The sequence below is a fragment of the Cupressus sempervirens genome, chromosome 3 (assembly GCF_028749045.1).
Source record: "Cupressus sempervirens isolate cs-2001-9-10 chromosome 3, ASM2874904v1, whole genome shotgun sequence".
In the NCBI taxonomy this organism is placed as follows: domain Eukaryota; kingdom Viridiplantae; phylum Streptophyta; class Pinopsida; order Cupressales; family Cupressaceae; genus Cupressus; species Cupressus sempervirens.
This window is the reverse complement of record NC_143120.1, coordinates 588,211,023-588,222,192: the sequence shown is the minus strand read 5'-3', so window position 1 is coordinate 588,222,192 and position 11,170 is coordinate 588,211,023.

Here is an 11,170-nt window from a genome sequence, read left to right as displayed (position 1 = left end):
CCTATGCATGACTTTCGAGATGGATGTACACTTATCCTTAAGGAATCAACCTTTGCATATTTAAAGAGTTGTAGAGGACCTAAAATTCTACCTATGGTTTGAAGAATGAGTTCTAATTCAATCAGAGCTAGGAGATATCATGATTTTACTCGAATATTAATTTCTGGACATTTAATTATTGTTGTAGGCCGAATTGTGGCATTTAATTTATGTGTGGATGTTTAATTTGTGTTCTAGGTTGACTTGTGGCTTAGATTGGTATGATTAGGGGTCTTTTGGAGTCTTTTAGTTATATTGAGTGGGGATGAAATGAAGGATAGATACGAATTTGAAGAGTTAGAGCTACGACTTAGGAACTAGAGGATCTCTTGGTGGACCTGTGGGTACAAGTGTAGGTTCTTCTTGGAGTTCTTTTCCAGTTGTGTATCTGGACTAGCTAAGATTGGTTATAAGTTGGATCTTTTTGGATCTTGTAGAAATTATTTTGTAATTGTTGTTTGTATTTTGCCTTAACCTGAAAGGCTTTACAGCCAGGCATATTGCATGTAATCAGTTATATTTTATGAACAAATTATTGTAATTTGGTATCAGATCTTGCATTATTTCTTCTTGTTGTTGTGTTTCCACAGTCTAGTTATAGCTAGAGGCTACGACATATCCTTTGGGGATTCTCTTGCCTTGCACTATGTTAGGTGGTATCAGAGCAAAGGTTGTTCCTAAGTGTGTAGACAAATCACCGAAGTTGAGGCAGTTTGCACTAGGACTTGGGTTGAAGAAGTAGCTATGAGTTAATCTTGATTTGTTGGTGGATTTGTTGCTTAGGGTTTGGTACAATTTTGGAAGATTCTTCTAAGAAGATTGGACCCTAGGGCGATTAATGATCTTAGTTATGTTGTAGAAGAACAAATCTTAGAGAAGATGAGAGCAGAATTTAGATCTGAGATTGCATTGATGAAGAGTGACATGATTGCTAAAATTGTAAGTGCTTTAGGTGGTGTACCAAGACATGTTGGTACTAAAGATGGTTATGAGGAAGGTGTTAAAGACTTTTAATTTGTTGAATCAAGTGGTGAGGCCATAATTGATCATATGGAGAGACCTATGGGAAATAGGGTCAATTAGTTTTCTCAACCTGGATCTCAATTGAAGCTTAAGCATAAGATGGAGGTTTCTAATTTTTTAGGTACTTTGAATCTTGAAGACTTCATTGATTGGATTAGTGAATTGGAAGACTACTTTGAGCTTGAGGATATTGAGGATCCACTCAGAGTAAGGTTGACACAAACTAAGTTGAAGGGACATGTTGCTCTTTGGTGGAAAGAACTACAAAAAAATGGACAAGAGGAAGGTAAAAATAAGATCACTAGATGGAAATTGATGGTGACTAAGTTGAAGGCTAAGTTCATTCATGTTGATTATGAGCTTGAGTTGTTTAAAAGGTTGCATAATATAAAGTAGAAGGATATGACTGTGAAAGATTATATAGAGGAGTTCTACAAGTTGACTATTCAGTCTAGGCATATAGAATTGTCAAAAGAGAAGGTAGCTTGGTATATTAATGGTTTGAGATTCAATATTTAGGATGAGGTTGGCATGCTAAATATTTCTTTAGTTGAGGATGCTTATTAGTATGCTTTAAGAGTAGAGGAGAAGCTAAAGAGGAAGAATCAAGGTCATTAACAAGGGAAGGAGAAGCAAGATAGCTCGGCATAAGCTAAACCAAAAGCAGAAGGTGAACCAAAACCTATTGAACAGAAATGAAGGACAGGTGGAGGTGGGTTCAGAGGTAATTGTTTAAGTGTGGTCAAGAAGGGCATAGATCTTTTGAATGTTTGATTGGAAGGAAAATTGTTGTTGTGAATGAGGTTGCAGTCTAGGATAGTCATCTTGAGCAAGGAGAGAGTTTGCTAGCTTAATGAGTACTGGTTGGTGAGAGGACATTAGATTCTTGTTAGAGAACTAGTTTGTTCAGGACTTGTTGTAAGTCTTGTGGAAAAGTTTGTAAAGTGATTGTGGATGGTGGTAGTATTGATAACCTTGTTGCAAAGGAGATGGTTTAGAAACTTGGTTTGAAGAGAATGAGACATCCTTATCCTTATAGGATTGGTTGGTTGCAAGATGAGCATGCTTTGGAAGTGAGGGAGTAATGCCTTGTTGATACCTAGATTGGGTAGTACAAGGATCAAGTGTTGTGTGATATTGTGGATATGAACAATTGTCATGTGCTACTTGGAAATATGATTGTAGGGATGTGCATGATTGTGTTAGGAATGTGTTTGTTGTTAAGAAAGGTGGTCGCAAGTTTTCCATGATTCCTTTGTAGAATGAAGAGTTTGGTAGGAGGAACCTGAGTTGGAAAATTCTAAGAAGGTTGGAGGTCAACATGGAAAGTAGACTTATGGAACACCTGTGGTGGATGTGAAGAAGAAGAAGAAAAACAAGGGAAAGAGTGTGTAAGTTGAAGACTTGGAGGACATGTATGTGAAGAACCAATCTGGAATTTATGTGCTAAATCCCAAAAGATGTTCTTCTAGTTACTAGACCATCTTTTCGAGCTTGGGGTGTCTGATGCAAGAGAATCCTAGGCTTTCTTGCAATCTTGCATGTTTGGAGGGATTTTAGTTAAGTGTTGAGGAACACCAAGCTTGGATTTTGGTGGAGTTATGCTTTCATGGTTAAGGATGTATTGGAGACACATTGGGTAACCTCTCCTCATGATTGCATAGAGATTAGATGGATTGAGTTGAAGTTTGAGCTATTTGAACCTTGCTATCAAAAATATATATTTTTCTGGTTTTTAGGTGCCCATTGTAGGGTGTGTAACTAATTTTTCATAATTAATGAGAGGTTGAAAACTTTAGGGATTTAAGAGGGCCTAGATTAATATATTTGGTTAAGGATGCAAGTCCTAATTCATTATAGGTTGGGAGATATGGTAATTCTCCTAGAGTATCGATATTTGGCAGTTTCACATGATAGTTTCTTGTGCATGACTTTCAGGATGGATGTGCACCTATCCTTAAGGAATCAGCCTTTTCAATTTTAAGGGGTTGTAGGTGACCTAAATTTATACCTATGGTTTGAAGCACAAATTCTATTTCAATCAGAGCTAGGAGATATCATGATTTTACTCAGATATCAATTTTTGGACATTTAATTGTTGTTGCAGGCTGATTTGTGGCATTTAATTTATGTATGGGTATTTAATTTGTGTTCTAGGACAACTTGTGGCCTAGATTGGTATAAGTAGGAGTCTTGTGGAGTCTTTTAGTCATATTGAGTGGGGATGAAATGAAGGATAGATACGAATTTGAAGAGCTAGAGCTGCGGCTTAGGAACTAGAGGATCTCTTTGTGGACCTGCGAGTACAAGTGTGGATTCTTCTTGAAGTTCTTATCTAGTTGTGTATCTAGAGTAGCTAAAATTGGTTGTAAGTTGGATCTTGTTGGATCTTACAAAATTGATTTTTCTAATTGCTATTTGTATTTGGCCCTAACCCGGAAGGCCTTACAGTTGGGCATATTGCATGTAATCAATTATATTTTATGAACAAACTATTGTAATTTGGTATTAGATCTTGCATTTTTGATTCTTCTTATTGTCTTTCCATTGTGTGGTTATATATTCGGGGGCTAGGATATCTCCTTTGAGAATTCTCCTACCTTGCACTTCATAAAAAGTGCAGATTGACATCCATCTAATATACCTTGAAATTCTTGTAGGTTGAATATACAAGTAGAGTTTTGACTCCAAGTCTTGTCACAAGAGAAAAAGTTTCTCCATAATCAAATCCTTATTCTTATGCATAACCATTGCATACTGGTCTTGTCTTATTTCTTGTCACTTCACCATTCTCATTGAGTTTGTTTCTGAAAACCCACTTTGTCCCATTGACATTTTTGTCTTTAGATCTTGGCACCAAAGTCCAAGTATTGTTCTTCTCAATCTATTCAATTTCCTCATTCATTACCTAAATCCAATCTTCATTCTCCAAAGCCTCTTTCATGGTTTTGGGCTCAAATTCATAGAGTAAGCATGTGTCATCTTTGAGTATGTTTCTTGTCATAACACTTGATTCAACATCACCAATGATTTGATCAGGTTTGTGATGTCTTCTCACATATTTTGCTATCACAAGTAGTTCCTCATTTGTGCTTCTATAGGCTCATTTTCTCTTCCTTTTTTAGGTTCTATTCTAACTTCTGCATGCTTAACATTTATAATCTAATGGTTGACATTCCATGTCTGTGACTCGACATCTTCAATCTGTTGCTTGACACCCACTCTCTGTTGCTCGGCAATTTGTTTCTCTGTAACATTTCTTGTATACTAAGAGACCGCTACTTGGTTTTCTTGCTCATTAGGAGTACTTGGAGAATCATCATCCACATAGATGAATGTACTATAGTCTTTAGACTCTTCTTTGTATGCAATGTCACTTCTTCCTACAAACTCATCAATTTTCACATTTTCACTTTCCACAACTTTGTTAGTATTAGAGTTCAAAGACTTATAAGCTTTTCTCTTAGTGGAATATCCTAGGAATATGCCTTCCTCAATCTTTGCATCAAGTTTTCCATTCCTATTCTCTTTAAGTATATAGCATCTACTTCCAAATATTTTGAAATATTTCACATTAGGAGCATATCCATACCATAGTTCAAAAGTTATAGCATTTGTACCTTTCTTGACATGTACTCTATTTAGGGTATAAACAACAATACTAATAGATTCTCTCCAATATTTCTTTGATACACTCTTCTTCATCATTAATGTCCTTGCACAATCCATTATTGATTTGTTCCTTCTTTCAACTATTCCATTCTAAGGAGGGGTCCTTGGTGTTGACATTTGTCTTTTAATTCCTATGTCATTGAAGAATGTATTGAACTCATTAGAAATGAATTCACCACCTCTGTCATATCTCAAGCACTTCATTCTCTTCCTTGTTTATTTTTCAACTCTAGCTAAATACCACTTGAATAACTAAAAAGCATCAAACTTAGCTTTAAGAAACATCACAATCATCATCCTAAAGTAATCATCAACAAATAGAATGAAATAGTTAGCTCCACATTAATTTTGAACATCAACTAGTGTGCATAGGTCAGTATGAACCAATTCCAAAATGTCTTTAGAAGTATATGTTTTGATCTTAAAACTAGATTTGGTCATTTTTTCCAGTTGACATTGTTTACACATAGCATTGTCAAGCTTCTTTAATTTAGGCAACCCTCTTACTTTCTTCATTTTACTTAAATCCACTAGATTGTCAAAATTTACATGACATAATCTCTTGTGCCATAACCAAACATCTTCTTATTGTGCAAACAAAAATGTCTCATTTGATAAATCTAGATAGAACAAGTTACCTTTTGTCTATTCACCACTTCCAACTAGCTTACCATCATCATCATGTATCTTGGCCTTCTTGTTGTGAAATTCAACTCTATAACTTGATTTATTCAATTGTGAAATATTCAAAAATTATAGTTAAGTCCTTCAACCCAGTAAACATTGTTACATTTTATCTTATCAATCAGTTGAATAGTCCCTTTACCTTTTACAACACATGGAATATCATTACAAATTTTACACATCCACCTTTGTATGGACCAATGTCCTCAATTTTTTCTTTATCACCAGTCATATGATTTGAACATCCACTATCAATTAATCATCTGTCACTTTTGTTTTCATATGAAATCAATGCAGTTTTCTCATCTTCATCAGAGTCTTCTTTCATAGCAACATAGATTACTTCATCACCGTTATTTTTAGATTCATTATCAATTTCTTCTTTAGCAATATAATGTGATTTCTTACCTTTTTCATCCTTGTTTCTCTTGAAATCTCAATCATCTCTTCTTCCTTTGTACTTTATTTCCTTCCTTTCATCCTCATCCTCTCTGTTAGGACACCTAGCACCAATATGACCTACTTTGTTGCACTTTTTCTCTTCCAAATCATTTTTTAATAAGGGCTTCAAGTTCATCAATCTCATCATCAGGACTATCACTATCACTCTTCATATGTTTTCCTTTCTTTTTACTAAGAACCAATTGTGACTTAGATGTAGATTCAATAGTAGTAGGTATGTATTTATCAAAGTTTGACATTTCAAAAGCAACATGTCTACCAATTACACCTTCTAAGGTCAAAGTGTTACCTGGTGTGCATCTTAGTTCTTGGATTGCTAAGACTCTAATGGCATAAATAGGGAGTAGAGTCCTCAATACCTTGCTTATCATAGTATCATCTTTGATTTCTCTGTTTGCACCACAAGTAGCATTTACATCTTCTTTAATTATTGTGTAGTGTTGTACTATATTCTCACGTTCCATCATTCTCATGTCATCAAATTTACCTCTCAGGCTTTCTAATTTGGCTCTCAAGACATTGTCATCACCTCCATATATGATCTTCAGTTTGTCCCACATTTTCTTTGCATTGTTATAGTCTTTTAAGTCATCAAAATCGACCTAGCTTAGGGTTGAAGCAATCTCCAACATTTCTTGGTTGTGTTCTTGTTTAGGTTTTGTTTGTTCAACTATTAGAGGAGTAGTTGTTACCTCTGCATATTCATTATCCACAAAATTGATAGCAATTTCACTTATACTGGATATGTGAAACCTCATCAAGGTTTTCCATGCATGGAAGTTATCCTTATTTAGCTTGGGTACATCTCTCTTTTTGAGTCACGATCTTTAGCTTTAAGTACCTTCAAACTTCTCTTTGCAAGCATTTGTTAGAAATGTTTAGAATAACTAAGGAGGGGGTGAACCAGTTACTCAAGGTCCTCATATACCATTTGAACTTTTAAACATAAATCTCTTACTATTCTACTTATCTTGTTGTTGCTCGGTCTATATTGTTACCCGGTCTCTACTATAAAAAAAATTTATTGTTCCAAATATAACATGCTTTGTTGAATATAAAATGTAAAACATATAAAGCATTCAACACAAGTTTGACAATAAGACTTTTACGTGGAAACCCAATTTGGGAAAAATCACTAGCAACATGTCACCAACTTTTCACTCTTTCAAAGTGAGCTCTGTTAGGAGCCAACCCTATTAAAGGTTATGATACACACTATTAAATGTGACCTAGTCAAAGGATTTAATCACCCTGTTAGAAGTGGCCTTGTCAGAGGACTTTAATCATTCTATTTAGAATACCACATTATGAAAGGATTTACATAGACTATTAAGTCTTTCAAATGGTTGCTCGGTCTATATTGTTACCTGGTCTCTACTATAAACAAAATTTATTGTTCCAAATATAACATGCTTTGCTGAATATAAAATGTAAAACATATAAATCATTCAACACAAGTTTGACACTAGGATTTTTACATGGAAACCCAATTTGGGATAAACCACCAGCAATATGTCACCAATTTTTTACTCTTTTGAAGTGAGCTCTGTTAGGAGCCAACCATGTTAAAGGTTACAATACACACTATTAAATGTGACCTGGTCAGAGGATTTAATCACCCTATTAGGATTGGCCTTGTTAGAGGACTTTGATCATTCCATTTAGAATGACACATTGTGAAAGGATTTACACAGACTATTAAGTTTTTCAAATGACTATAAGGTCAACTTCTGTTAAAAGAATTTCAATACAAATTGTTTAAAATGGTTAGAAAGAAAATAATAGGGTTTCAATCTATGTGATTACAACTCACTTTGCAAGTTTAGATCTCTATTCAGTTTAGGTGTTGATTCGCTAATAAGTTCTCCACTATCATCTTTGTTCTTGATTCACTTGGCAACCTTTCAAGCAATCAGTCTTCCCCCTTCAACAACACTTAAGCCTTCTTGCTCATATTTCACTTAAATATTTCTCCTTTAGCTTTGCATTCACTCACATACTTGTGCATCTATGATCCACTTTTCTCTGTATGTGTCTCTTGCATATACTTGTACTCCTCAATAATTTGTTTGGCTCCGTACCTCTTTAAATAGGCAATTCTTGCTTTACCATTTTCCATGATAACCATAGATCTTAGGGTTTACAATCAATTTCAACATGATTCTTTGTATCTATCCATCTTCTTGATCTTCTTATAAAAACTTCTCTAGAATCCGTTGGTTAGGTCTTTACCTAATCCTTTCCTTGAATTTAAATGATCCAACTCATTGATCTTATCTTCAACATGGTTTACATCTCCTAAAAAATCAACTGAGTCAGCCAGGAATCATGATTTCCTCAAATTCATCTTCAACAATATTACTTGGCAGTCATTAAGTTCTAACACTTGGTCATCACTAAACACTCAGGTAGTGTAAAACTTTTCTAGCTTGACATCAACTAGCTTGCTTGGTTGATACTGATGCTCGGTCAACACTAGATTTTCTCGGCACTAATTGTGGCTCGGTTGACACTAGCATCACTCGACATTCCTTTACCATTCACTTTGTTGCTCAACTTGGCTTAACTTTCTACTTTGCTTTACCAAAGTCTATCTAATCAAATGTCCATTGTAGCTTCCTTTTCATAACTCAACCTTTCCTCTAGGTGCCATTATTATGAGAAATTTCTCAAATCCTCTTCATCAATCAAATAGATATGACATTTAGATTAGGTAGCAATATGTCTCATCAATAGATCTGACATCAATGATAAAACAATAATTTGTTCCAAATGTAAGTTTCCAACAAAATGTTGGTTTCAATAAAAAAAAACATTATGGACTCATCAAGAACTACAATCTAACAAGGTTTAACATGGCTTTCATGACTGAAGGAAATCTTCATCTAAATTAACAACAACAAAATCCTCATCATCATCTAGATCAATGGTTTCATAAAAAAAGTTACCATCTTCAGTATCTTGTATCATTGCAAATATATTTCCTTTAACAATGCCATTCCCCATAATGGTTGCTAGATGATTAAAATAGTTGAATGGTTGCCACTTCTACACTTTTGCAATCTTGAATTCTTTTCTCTACATGTTGGCATAATTAAATTATTAGATATTTGTCTAACATTAGAATTGGTAAACACTTTGAAGAGTACATTACCTTCAAAATTTCATCCTATACACTATCCTCAACATCCATGCATTGAGTTGTCTCATTCCAAGAAAATCCACTTGCGTTTCACAACTCTTTCATTACTTTATACCTAACCTTCCATATTTTCAACTTGGTTTTGAAGTTTTATTTCCAAGATTCAACTTCAACTCTTTATTGAATCTATTCTCTATGGAAGTCCATGCTTCTTTCTGAAAACCTCCTTCTCCTTTTCTTCCTAGTTGAACTTTCTCAAGAAGCAAATCTAAGAGTTTTTTCTCCATCTCTCTAGTCTATACCACTTCCAAACTTCTAGAAGAGGTAACAATAGGGGTAGCAATGAGGAGCATGAAAAACTCCTCATGTATGCTTTGAATAGATTTGTGAAAGAATTTTTTACCTCTAAGATAAAAAGTTGTTATATTGCTAGAAAACTTCCAATAAATAATGAGTAGTCAGTAACCTTATTCCTATTTGGACATCTACTATCACACAAAATAATAGTTTTACAGAAGTAATATCATTCCCAAATATAAACATACTTTAAATAACATATTGTGAATTCCATTACACACTTTATACAATTATGGGTATTTGCATTATTTAGTAAATGATACTCAAGGGATGAATCAAAATCTTTCTAGATTTCAGTAGTTTGGAAATATAAATACAAATAGAAATAGAAATACAAATGTACAATTAAGATTGATGGGGATTTTGTTTCTCAAGAAAAAACTTCCATTATCACAAGCAACTAGGTTAAATATAAAAATTGCATCATCCATAGATTGTTTTCATTATATGTTAGATGTTGGCCAATGAGTCAATAATAGATTACAACTTCATTGTATAAATTAGGACCAACTCCTTTTGATATTATAGGACTCATTGGAACCTAGGGATATAGTCCCAAAATAAATGTTTGTGATACTTCATTCACACAAGATGATCCTATGGGCACAATAGGAACAAGGTGGTAAGCTCCAGAGCAGTCCTTGGACTTAAAGGAGTATATTCACATGCTTTAAGTAGGAGGCATTATTGATGAGGAGTTGTAGGAGTGAGAGTTGGATAGAGTAGACTCCAAGATGATTCTTTTAAGGTTAGTTCCAGAGTCCACTTGACAAAGGAGGGATTTGGATGTAATGAGCAATGTGGTTTGATTCCTCTTGGTGATTCAAGGGTTGATGCATTTATATGCATTACTTCCTTTGGTAGAGGTTGTTTCAGGATGAGAGGTATATAGAGAAGCTAATAAGTCTTGGGATGTTGACATGAAGCTAATGGAGATCCCTAATTTATCATTGCCTAAGACCAAGCATTTTAGGGAAGGGCTTGTCATGTCCCATATTTTCCTTGCCTTGAATCCTATTTTAGTTTTTAGTTTTTTAGTTTTCAAATTCAAAAGTGGTGTCATTTTTGGGTCTTGAACAATTGTTCCAATAGGTATAGAATTGAATGGTGGGTTGTTTTGGAGTAGACAACTAGATTTACTTTTGGAGAGTCTACATTTTATAGATAACTTGTCTTGTAGGGATGGAAACACCTTGAAGGTTCAGCCCATAAGGTTGGGATGAAATACATCCACCACAATTTAGACAATTGTCTTGGGAATTGTCGGTCATATTCAATCAAGACTTCATTTTTTCAGGCATTTGGAAAGGTTCAGTGCAACATTCTTTAGCAGATATAAGAACATATATAAGATCCATCTCACATTCAAAGGTGGATATGCGATGCTTTAGCATAAGGAGTGTGAAATCTAGTAATGGATGCATTGGGTGAAATACATATCCACAAGGCAGTAAACTCGGGTATCTATTCTCATGTCACCTATTCCAAGTCCAATTCTTCATAAGATATCAACCATGGAGGGTATAACAACTAACCAAGCTCTATTATAGTGGGAAATCAACCTCACGCGATATATAAAGAGGGCTTTATACTAACCTCTCCCCATCGAATAAATAAAAACAACTAGGGATATGCTTGATAGGTAGGTCTATAAGAGGGACAACAGAGTCCATACACCACTTTTTGTGTTTTGTTCAATTGTCATTTTATTCACATTCAATAATTTGAATCTAAATTGAAATATTAGGTAGTTTATATTATTGAGATCATGAATAGATTTCAATTTCTTTG